We start from the raw sequence: 8,815 nt of genomic DNA, 5'->3' as shown, positions 1-8,815 counted from the left end.
AACTGGTCTTTATAGTCATTTGGGTGGCTAGGGAGGTCGATGACGGTGCCCGAGTTGGGGAAGCGAGTGAGGTAGTAAAAGCCGTCACCTCAACCCTTCTAGTCAGGATTGGCCTTGAGGCACAAGAAATACATAATACCTGCTGAGGTGGGGACCTCCCACTCGTGCCTCAAAAACAGATATTTTAACCCCGTCAAAAGTCGATACGAGTTTGGGGGGAGTAGGAACGATGCCAGTTCGACATAGTTTAGGAAATCTACGAAGTACTGGTCCAATGGGAGGAAAGCATCTGCCTTTAGGTGATCAACACTCCAAGCCCCATAGTCAGCTTGGAGAGGGGCGCAGCTCCACTCTCCTTCCAACAGAGGTTGGGAAAGGAGGCCATCAACTCCCATCTCAATCCCATAGCTCAACAAGATTTTATCAACTTTCCCTTGTGTCGTTATCTGGGACACAATGTCCTCGACCTCCAAAAAAGTATTGGGATCGACAACGAGTTCCCTATCCACCACTAGGCCAAAATGAGGAATTGGAGAGGCAGATGCGACCTGCTTGCCTTTGTTCTTGCTCTGAGTAGAGGAGTTCGCAACATTTTTCTTTCGGGGGGGGGGGGGGGGGCATTATCTAGCTCGCCCAACGACAAGGCAACCTATTAGTGGCGACCTAAGACAATTACTAGCTACAACGATATAGGTACAGAGATCAGAGGGATTAAGTGGTTTACTTTTGGGATTTAAAATTTACACGTGCTAAGATGTGTTCTAGCATCAAAGCGTGGTTCCAAGCGTGGTCCTAGGCCACGCGCTTTGAATTCATGAAATACCCTAATACTTCAAGATTCGTGTGTTAGACTCGTCAGACCCACTACTTTTCTTTTCAAAGCGATTTAATGCAAAAACGCTGAAGGAATCATGACCCTTAAGCTTCCTAGAATCAAACCTAAAACCCTCTCGGCTTCTACATGCAAAGATGTATTCTAATCAATTTACTAGTGACATTTTCTTGGTAAAACCTAGAAAATTTGCCCAGTTTTATGAATAACTTATTTCTAAACAAGTCTAGTCTCGTTCATTTATCCTAAACCGAACCATATTCAACTCAGACATGGCCAGAACATGAAACGATATTGAACGGAGAATGTTTTCAAAGTAAAAAACTCACTGGAAAATAAAGAAACAAAAGAATCAAACCAGATGAGGAAATACTTACAGTTTATACATTCGTTCAAAGAGAATGTCGATAGGTCCACAGGAAACTCCTTGAAAGCTTCTGAGAGTCTGAAGGGCGATGAAGGCTTTTGGGAAAATTTTGAGAGAAAAAGGCAAATTTTATTTCTGAAGGGAAAGTTTTTGAATGCAAAGGTGGTAAGGTTCAGGACTGATCTCCATATTTATACGTAAACTTTGCAAATTAATTTGGGCCATCCGATTTGGTCAGCTCGAGATCTAAAGGCCAAGATTAAATGAGCCATACAGTGACAAAAAGTTGAAAGGATAGTTGTCACAGTCCTCGAAACCCGAACGGACGCCAATTATGGACAACCACATGTCCAACACTCAAGTAGTAGGAAGGCACTATTTTACATGATAGAAGCCTAAAAGCCCCTACTATGCATGTCTGAGAGTGATGACATAAAGCACGAGCAAGAGCTCGCGGGCATATGTTGTACCCTAAAACTTAGCACGAGTTTAATCACTGTGCTAGGGATACAGTTGGCAAATGAATATATGGAAAAGCAGCCAAGTAGAACCTCTGGTTAATAATGATATGAGCAGCTCGAGTTGGGACTTGGAAATATGACATTCAGGTTATTATCAGGCCACCTCTTAGGATAACGGTCCAGTTCGATACAGTGGCCAAATCCTCTTTTGGGCGCTCTGAAGTTAATCTGAACTAAGCTTCAGATAATCTTTGATCACTAGGTCGAGGAAGATATTCAACTCGTGGAAGCCTGATCAGAATGCATACTGAAGGATCCCGAGAGGCTTGGAAGCTTTTTATACGCTTATTAATGCCCAGGTTGTATTGCGTATTTTTCATTTATTATCCAAGATAGTAGGAATATATTTTGTTATGCAATCATATCCCGATGTAAATGGGAATAATATGTATTAAATGTATACCATATTTATGCACACGGCTACCCAAACCTGTCCTGGAAACAACTATAAATATCAGGGATAATGGACAGGGATGGGGACGACCTTTTTGTATTACTGAGACTCTACAGAAATTGTGAGAGAAAAGAAATAATATTATCTCGTGAACTAGGTGGATTTTAACCACTGAACCACATAAAATTCTGTGTATACGCAAGGGTTCTTATAATTTCATTATGGTTTACAAATAAGAACTAATACCCTTATTAGGTTTCTAAATCCACTGTTGACGAAAAATCGCGTCAACAGGCCCGTTACAAGTATATTTGGAATATATGTGAATATATGTGATATATGTGTGAGACCACATTATTACGCGGATATATTTGGGTTACTCAGCACGAGGCGATCCTAGGGAGAAAGTTAGCGGGAAAGTCACAACAAGACCAAATACCCGACTCGAGGTGAGTCATGTGGTATTTTGGGTATTTAGTACGTTACCGGGTTATCAAGTAATGGGGATAAATATTCGAGGATATATTTGATGTTAGTGAGATTAGGAGGGAATTTCAGGTATTTTGACCATTTTACCCCCGGGGACGTTTTTGGTACCCCGAGCCTCGGGATTTACTTAGAGTTACTTGAACTCAAGTAACCTCACAAAATAGAAAACACTTAGAACGCTTAGCAAACTCTCTCAACTCTCTTTCTCTCTCTCTCTGTCTCTCTATCGTTCATACTCTCTCTTTCTCTCTCTCTCAATTCCCTGGGAATTTCTTGCGATCTAATAAGATTCGAAGTTAGCTTAGGCTCGTGATTGCGCAGGGAAAAGCTTAGCATTGTTTTGGGCAGCAGAGGTATTGATTTTAGCCTTAATCCTATGTATTTTCTCTGGTTTTATCTAAGTTTTTGAGTTTTGAAAACTCAATTATGAATTTGGAGATTTGGTGAGGATTTTGCAAAATCTAAGCTTGGGTTTTGTTGGTATTGAAGAGCCGAGTTAATTGAGAACTTTATTTTTTGGATTTGGCTATGTTTGGATAGGCTTTTGGTGAGATTTGGCTTGAAGAAACGAGGCAAAAATCTAGATTTTCATGTCGAGCCATGACTCTATTATTGGGGCGTCGGGGCACTCATGAACGAAGGGAGAAAGAGGTGTGGAACCTCCATTTGAGCTACAGTCCTTGTAGGGGCGCGTCGTGGCACGTGTTTCTATTGGAGATCCCTTGGGATCTTTGACTTGGGGTGGGAGGCGAATCCTTTTCATTGGGCCGTAGCGCTCGAATGGATTTTGATCCCGGGGAAGGTTTTTATTGTGGGAACTCAAACCTAACGTCTCTGGATCGATTCTACTACCCGGTTTAGTAGAATTCGACGTCCAAGAGGCTACCACTCGATTCTGAAGCCTTTATTCGCTCATTATTGATGAGATTCTATATTATGGTTGTGACTAGGTTATCTTTAGGGGCTTGGATGCAAGATCATACATAAGGGCCGTTCTTATTATACATTGCACTCGGACTATAGGTAAGAAAATGGAACCCAATACGTGATATATGTGATTAGGGCTTGGCCCGGTTGTTGAATGTAATTGTGAATTGGGCTCGGACCTTTGAGAATGAACATGATTAAGGTTATGTTTGTGCTTGTTGATTAAGCATGCTTGAATGCTCTGTGTCTGGATAATTGTTTAATGATATATGATTGTTTGCATTATCTGCGTAATTAGGGCTCAGCCCGGCTAAGGAACATGGTTAATACTGTGTTTGTATTTAATTGGCTGAGATATATTAATAATATGTATGCATACTTGTATTAACCGAGGTATGCTTATCTGTGTTTGGTTATCTGTTTATCTGGTTGTCTGAATATCTGGTTAAGTCCTTGACTTATTAGTGAAGGGAGTCAATAGCTTGTTGTGCGCTGGTCGAGAGGCTTAGACCTAATCATGGATGTACTATTACGTTGGCTGACCCTATGGTCGTTTGGAAAGAACAAGGCTCTTGGATACCTCTATGGCTAGTTACTTAGAGCTAGGGAAAAGGGCCCCAGGTTGACTCTATGGTCATCTATTCAAGGCAGCGGGCCCTAAAATGATCCTATAATCATTAATTTGTAATTGTATGCATGTATTAGTAGGTTATTACTCCTGGGCATGCTAGATATGCATTTGGAATCTGTATTTACTGTTCATGCACTTGTTTATAGTTTTCTTGCTGACCCTTGACTCATGGGTGCTATGTGGTGCAAGTAGGTGGAAAGGAAAGCTAGACCAATCATGAGTTGGAGAGCTTCAGTGGCAGCGTGTACATACGCGACTTCTCGACCACCACAGCTAGGATTCTCTTGGAGGAACTATGGTTGTATCCCTTATTTTGCCGCTTAGGTTAGCTGGTTGTAACTTTTGAGTTGTATTAGCCTTTTAAACGTTATTTTGGAATCCCATGTATGAATGTAAATATTTTAATGAAATGGTTACTCCTTTTGAACAATTTTATTTTAACCATAACCCTTGTCATACACCTTTGTTACATTCTTATAATCAAGGGACTTGATTAGCAAGTCTGGCAACTATGTACACAGTGTAACGGTCCTTGATTAGGAGGACGTTACAACTATGTTATCTTAGTGTGTCTATATGATGATGATATGTTGATATTGAGTAATGACATGAAAGGCATAATAGAAATGAAGAGGTTTCTATCTTCTAACTTCGAGATGAAGGACACTACAATAATTTTCACTTTTAATGACTCTCTATAATGACTTACACCAATGGTGTAAAACATTAAAAGTATTCAGGGATATTTTAAGTCTTGGGGTGTAAGTCATTAAAAGTTCTTGTTTATGACTAAGTGGGTAAGTCATTAAAAGTGGTGGGAGACATTAATTAGAATAAATTAAAAAATTTATAATAAAATAATTAATTTATAAAATATCAGATTTTTGGGAGGCATCTAATGTGTCCTCTTGCTAGGCATGGAGACATCTAACGTCTCCACTGGGAAGACGTGCCACATTAGACGTCTCCCCAGGGGAGACATTAGAAGTCTCCATGTCTACCGAGGGGAGATGTTAGAGGCCTCCCCTAAATATAACATGTGTTTCCTTCTTCTTCCCCAAGCCACACGAACCAGAGGCCACTAATAGCAATTTGGGGAAATTTCTGGTGCATTTTGGGCTATTTTAGTTCCGATTTTCATCGACTTTTACCTCTAAAAACTAATTTTAAGTATGATTTTAAGATTAAATGAATGTATAATAGTTATGATAATATTTTTTGTTTATTTTCTTTAGTTGTTAGTGGGCTAATATTGGGATTTTAGGTTTTTGTATGTTGTGGTTTTGGGTGATATTGGCTCAATAAAGTTGATATCAAGCATATTTGAGGTAAGATTTCAATATTAAAACAATGCATTATAGTTAGAATGATAGAAAGAATCATTTTTGTACATTTTGTATATGATTTGTGGGTTTATTAGAAATATTTGTTTAAAGTATGAAAAATATTTTTAATGAAGATTTGAGATACACAACTGTTTACTTTTAAGTTGATACCACATTATTTACTATTTTAATTTTTTTTTACTATTTAATCCTAAAATTATACATTTTTTAATTAACTTTTTAGATTCAGTAAGTATATATATGTCTAAAATAAGAAAAATAATTTAATTTAATTTGAATTTTACATATTAAATTTCATGTATAGATATAAGTAATTCAAGTATATATGTTTATGATTTTTTATTTATTATTTAATTCAAAAAATATATATTTGTACATATATTTTAAATATTTTATTAACATTTTAGTAGGTTGATTATATATATATTATGTTTTATTTATTTATTTAGTAATCTTTTATTTATTAATTCATTTAATTTTGTAGGTTGCAGTTTAAACTAGAGATTTTTGCCTCAAAATTTCTATTTCAAGCACACATTTAAGGTTTTGAAGTTTCTAAAATTGCAAGAATAAGTTATTGTTAATCCAATTATTTAGTGATATTTGTTTAGTAATCTTTTATTTATTAATTAATTTAATTTTGTATGTTGTGAATTTAATAGCAAAGTGCATTGCAAAGCGAAGTACATTTGCTTGGTAGGACTATTAATTGCAAGAGGTAGATACATTATTTTATTTCTTGTTTTAGTATTATTAAATTTTTGTTAAAGGAGTTTGAATATCTTAAATATTCATCCATAGTGAAGTAGATTCTGAGGTTAAAATTAGTGTTGTGGTGATAATAGAAAGTTGAGAACTGTGTGTTTTAGTGCAGTAGGTATTGGAAAATTTGTTTGTGTGCTGTGAAGCTATAAGGAAGAAACTTATTGTGTGTTGTTTGAATTGTTTGACTTGTTTTTAACATATGGTTAGATCATTATTATAGGGAAAATGCTGCCTGATTTTGTCTAGAATTATGTATTCTATTAATATATTTGAATTGTGTTGTGCTTATTTGATTGTGTGGATGCCAAAATTCCACCAAGAAAAAAATCCCTAGTACATGGTGAAAATACAAGGCTAGAGGTCACTTAGTCACATTATCGGGCTCACACCTATAAGTCTTGTGAAACTGAGAGATTGTCCCAAGGGAAGCATCACTTAGTGAGCCATGAAGTGTGGCCTTTGTGAATGCTCAATATTCCATGCCCATAAAAGACTCAAAGTGTATGCTTAGGCCCCTATTGATGCTCATAATCTCATCAAGAGAAAATATAAGGCCGAAGCAGAGCCCCAAGGCCACCCTTCCGCGAGGCCATCAAATGGGCGAGGCCGTCCCTTCTCGCGAGGCCACCCTTCCGCGAGGCCATCAAATGGGCGAGGCCGTCCCTTCTCGCGAGGCCACCATTCCGCGAGGCCATCAAACAGGCGAGGCCATCATATGGGCGAGGGCAGTCCCATTCCGCGAGGCCCTCCCGTCTCGCGAGGCCACCGATCTGCGAGGCCATCCCGTCCCGCGAGGCCAACGATCCGCGAGGCCATCCCGTCTCGCGAGGCCACCGATCCGCGAGGCCATCCCGTCTCGCGAGGCCACCGTTCCGCGAAGCCTTCCCGTCTCGCGAAGCCGCCGATCTGCGAGGCCCTCCCGCCTCGCGAGGCCACCGATCTGCGAGGCCCTCCCGCCTCGCGAGGCCACCGATCCGCGAGGCCCTTGGGCCACTCCCACCATGCCCATGCGCGGAGCCAAGGAAGGCTACGAGGCCGTCTATGGCGCCCCATGCGCGAGGCCATGGGAGGCTACGAGGCCGTCAATGGCGCCCCATGCGCGAGGCCGCGCGAGGTCCCACGCGCGCACGCCCTGGGAGGTCCATCAGCCCACCATCTTCTCAGGAGGCCGACACCCCATGACTTGACGCGTATGGGCCCAAAACCCCTACTCAACGCCACGGCCAGTACGGGCACCAAGGATCCCCTTTTTCACACCTCGAAGTCCCTATGCTTAGGAGATTCGGTACGAGTCGAATGAGACATATTTGTACGACCAAGTACTAAGTACAGATACCAGTGCCAGTGAGATTGCTGGGGTAATGAACATGGTCCGTACGTCTACAGCCATGGGTCAGAACCGACACCACTACCTCCTGCGCCAATACACCTGCCACCACGCCTCAGGCAGGGGTACAGACAAGTAGTGGAGACATCCCCCTGACACCTGCTCCTGTACGGGATGTACAACCACTACCTCTGAAACCATTCCTCTAATACAGTACGTATGTACCACTTGGTCCCCTGGATCATCATGCACCTAAGGCCATTAGAGCCTATTATAAAAGGAACTCTAAGACCACCTGAAAGGGGGTTGGAAAATTTATTGTATGCAAAGGCTATTGAGAAATATACAAAAGCTTGCTCTATTTTTGATCTGTGTTTACTTTTCCTTAAAGTTTATTCTAAGTTCTTATATAAATATCATCTAACTTACCTTTGAGTTTTCCGATCTAATTTCGTTGACGAAATTTCACCGTCAACAGTTTGGCGCCGTCTGTGGGAAGAACAAGCATCAAGCCAGCGTTCTTCCATTATTTCCAGCAAAGAAATATGCTAAGACGTTCAAAACACCTATGGCAACTACAAGATGATGAGGTTCTCCGGGATGAAGTGGGGCGGAGGGCTGCCCAGAAAGACCCCCCTCCGCCCAAACATGGAGGCAGATCGGAGGAGTCTCTTCCCTCAAGGGAGGAGAATGAAGCATCATCCCCGCCCATCCGGACCGACGGAGGTCATTTGGAGCCGCCAGTGCATTCACCTCACCAGCCCCCGGTAGCACCACGCTCAGGCCACCAAGACCCAGGTCCATCAGCGCACGGGCCAAACAAGAGTCCTGGGGTACGCTCGGTAAGTTGAAGCTCAAGGACTCGCCTCTACAGGGATGAGATTCAAGAGTTACATAAAAAGACTCGAAGGCTGGAAACCCAGATAGAGAACATTCAAGAGGTTTTAAACGACCTACTGCGAGGAAAGTCAAGCACACCCCCTCCTGTGCGTAAAGGGAAGGAGCATGAAAAAGGGGAAAGCACTGTCCCCGTAGATGATGGGGGAACCCAACTTTCTGCCGGTAAAACCCCCCAGACAAAGTATCAGGGGGGACCTAGGCCAACAAAAGGTCCCCAGGAGCAAAGGCGGAGGGAAGGGGATGGTCGTAAGAACGAGGTCGAAGTCCCCTCAAAAGAGGAACCCCCTGGCCTAAGAAAAGAGCTCCATGGGGAGAG

Source organism: Humulus lupulus, chromosome X (assembly GCF_963169125.1).
Source record: "Humulus lupulus chromosome X, drHumLupu1.1, whole genome shotgun sequence".
Classification (NCBI taxonomy): Eukaryota; Viridiplantae; Streptophyta; class Magnoliopsida; order Rosales; family Cannabaceae; genus Humulus; species Humulus lupulus.
This window is presented reverse-complemented; position numbering follows the sequence as displayed.